Here is a 3,600-nt window from a genome sequence, read left to right on the forward strand (position 1 = left end):
TCTGAAATTACGTTAACGCCACAACACGGCAAATCTCCGTTAACGAGCGACCGTGGATCGCCCCGTGCGTGGGGCTGGACGGCGTCAACACGTTAACGAGCTAACTGCGCTAACACACTAGTTCCCACCCATGTAATTGAGCATTGCGTGGCACATCCAACATACTGTTTTACTTTAGTCCATGACGCGCTTACCTTCAGGGTCATACGTCACATGAAGACCAAAATAATTCCAAACACCAGATCTGAATGAGGGTGGGGGAGGTTCAGTTTGCCATGTTGCAAGGAGCTTAACTTCTGTCTCGCTAGCTTGCGCTGCGCTCAGTGGATCTGTGCTCGACAGTGCAGCCTAGGCGGAGTAGTCGAACGCAGATCCACTGAGCGCTCAACACAGACAGCATCTGCAGAAGGAAAGTTGATGAAATAAATTAAAAATGTTGTATTGTTCGATACATATGTGTACTGAACCGAAAGCACTGTATCGAACGGTTCAATATCGATACGAGTATCGTTGCACCCCTAATATATGTGTATATGTAACAGAGTTAATAATACATATGAAAAACATGCACTTACCTGTTCTTAATTATCATTTTAAGTGTGAATTTTATCATTTTTTTTAAATTGTATTTTATTTTGAAAACCCAGAAACCGGATCTCACCCTAACGTTTAGAAGCTGCTAAGGCTTCCGCTCCTCACAGCGCGCGCTTGCACTGTGAGGGTAAGTCCGGTAATGAAAGGCTCTGGCATTTTTATGGTTTCTGGTGTGAATGTTGTTACATAAGTTATATATGTCGATGTATATAGGTTCATATTGATATTAGAAAGTTTCTGTGTAACTGAAACAAAGGCGGGTTGCTGTTAAATAGTGTTTCTGCCGTATTTATGCTCTTTGGCAGTTAGTCTTTGTCAGCCCCCTAGTGGTTGCTGCGCATAGCAGGAAATGTGTTTGGATTTACCGTTTTTCTGTGCTTTTTGTGATGTTGCTTTACATTGTAGGAGCTACAATTGCCGGTACCACCAGAAGACACCTGTTGAATGTGTTTTATGTCTTCTGCAGGTATGTGAGCTTGTTAACAGCCATTTTGTCTGTAAAGCACAAGCAAGTGAAGATGTAATGCGCTATTGTTAATTTGTCCACTAGAGGGAAATGTTTAGTCGGTGGTATTTATGTTTATCCTGTTATTTTGTTTTATACGATTGTGGAATGTATTTTATTAGTCATAAGATTTCTTTTGTATACAAGCTCAGTATGACAGAGTGTAAAATGGGAGAAATTATTATTTTCCACCTTTTCTTTATTAAAAAGTTAATTGTAAGTCTGTTAAGACAGCGCGCGCTTGCACTGTGAGGGAGCTACAATTGCCGGTACCACCAGAAGACACCTGTTGAATGTGTTTTATGTCTTCTGCAGAAGTAAACTGTGAAAAGCCAACCCTTCTGAGCGTCTGTGATTCTTGAAGAGCTGGAAGTGTTACATATATATATATATATATATATATATATATATATATATATATATGTGTGTGTGTGTGTGTTTCTGTGGTTCAGCATTATGATGCTGAACCACATCATAATGAATAAATGGATAAATTTCCAAAATCCCGGAGCAATGCAAATTAGCCGGTGCGAGGTAAGGAGCTCTGTCATTGGTTAGACAGTCTTAGCTTTGCACCTATACCAAAGGCCATTCAGCCTCTGTGTTTACACTCTGCCTACACAGATGTTGGACATGAGACGACACAGGAAAAGGATTTTTGATGTGAGGTTTTTATTGAGATTTTATTTCTTTTTTTTCTGATTTGAAGTATTTATTAATGGAATAATTATTTATTTTCAAATACTGATTTATAAAATTTTTTATTTTCAATTAAATTACTAGATAATAAATTACTTTTGTATTGAATAAATAAAATAACTTAAAAATGAATTTGTAAATTAATATTTTATCGCACAATTCATTGTTTAAGCAAAGAACTTTTTATTTCGATGCGCTGGATCTTCTGGTCCTCTGCACATAAGTGGATTTCCATTTAGACTTTATATAGACAACAACTCAAAGTGCTTTACAACAAGTCACATTCACCCATACGATCATCTAGTGCTGTACTTTAAACACTTTAAACACAAACACAGATACTGTGGGGAGAGGCCACAGAGGCACAGGGAGAAAACTCACACAGAAATCCAACAATTAAAGAGGAACCTTCTCGATGTAACACTACCATCCTGCAAGATGACCTGGTCCTGGGCCATCTTAATAAGCATGCTGTGCACAGTAGTTTCATATTCCTGCCAGAACAAACACCAGACAGTTTGTACACAAGGCTCAGATTCTCGCTTTGCCAGATACAGACAATAGTTTAAGATCCTAATGTCTCTGCACAGCTCTGTATGTACTGAAATATCCAACCTCAGATATTTCCTGCTCACTCTCTGCACCGCCTTAGACAACAAGTAGTTCATGCTATACATAGCATTGACTTTTCATTCCAGCCATGTGCACTCATCAGGGCATCAGTGCTGCCGTAGTAACCACACTAACACTTCCTTGCACCTGTTGAAATGGCCTCAGTCTGATCGTGCCCTGAACAAACTCACCTTTAACATCCCACACACGGACTAAATATGTGCGTGTCAATAACACGTGACAGGAGAACATGCTGGTTGTCTGTCATGGGGCTGAATTAGAAACAGAGCAGGAACTACAGTTTGTCAGATTAAGACTGATCAGGTCCAACATCCGCTCCCAGCACTGATTTACACGTTTGGTGTCACATTGAAGGAAACGCCTACTGGCACAACCTGCATGTGTTAAACTGCTCCTGCGTGTAAACAGCGTGTCACTTACGGCTTTTTGCATCACAAGGACGCGCACTGGCGTCTCAGGGTGACTCAGATGTTTGCTGAATGAGGTGTAGACCGGACTAGGCGGGACTCATTTCACCAAAACACGAGCTTTTCCACCCACCAGTGTTTATCTGTGTGCTTATTTTAAAGAATTATTCCATCGTTATCAAATACGAAGCATTACACGCACGTCGCGCCGTTTCTGCTGAGTCAGACACCAGTGCTCCCGTGTGCTGATTCTCGGGTCCATCTTAAACTGGTGTGTTTGCGAATGAACTTCGGTAAAACGTTACAACGTTACCGGGCGCGCAGAGGGTCTCGGAGGCGTGTCGTACCTGTCGGGTGGTCGCGGGCTCCTCGTTCCCGGTGGGTGAAGGTGTTTCTCCTTCAAGCGATGCTGGGGTGACCGGAGAAGAAGCCATGTCCCCCCGACATCACCTCTCACTAAGCGCCGCTCCTACTGTGACTTTCCTCGGTGTCCTCCAGCGTGCAATACGCTGCCTGGCGCAGTTTGCACGGACGGTGGACCGGTTGCGTCGCTCGTTTCCTGCGCGATCAAAGTGACTCTTCGGCTGCACAGTGCAGCCACTGTCCCTCCTCCGGCCGGCGGACTAGTCCAGGCGAGGCGGATGACGTTGTCCCGGGTCTCGCTCGCTCTCGCACATGCAGGACTTGGCCCAGTCTGTCTTCTTCTGCCTCACTCTGCGCTCTGCTTTTCACTTCATGTCTTTTTGTTTTGTAAGGTGGCTA

At 43.1% G+C, this 3,600-nt stretch overlaps 1 long non-coding RNA gene across 1 annotated transcript; it reads left to right on the forward strand.

Annotated features, from left to right (window-relative positions):
- Positions 1–541: 541 nt before the first annotated feature.
- Positions 542–1,435, forward strand: LOC146679441 (uncharacterized). Its single transcript, XR_014918527.1, has 2 exons — positions 542–1,060; positions 1,334–1,435. It is a non-coding gene; the product is annotated as an uncharacterized LOC146679441 (long non-coding RNA).
- The last annotated feature ends 2,165 nt before the right edge of the window (positions 1,436–3,600 follow it).

The sequence above is a fragment of the Copadichromis virginalis genome, unplaced genomic scaffold (assembly GCF_057382275.1).
Source record: "Copadichromis virginalis isolate Kocher_CV1m ecotype Utaka unplaced genomic scaffold, C_Virginalis_male_GT1.1 unmapped_scaffold_1, whole genome shotgun sequence".
In the NCBI taxonomy this organism is placed as follows: Eukaryota; Metazoa; Chordata; class Actinopteri; order Cichliformes; family Cichlidae; genus Copadichromis; species Copadichromis virginalis.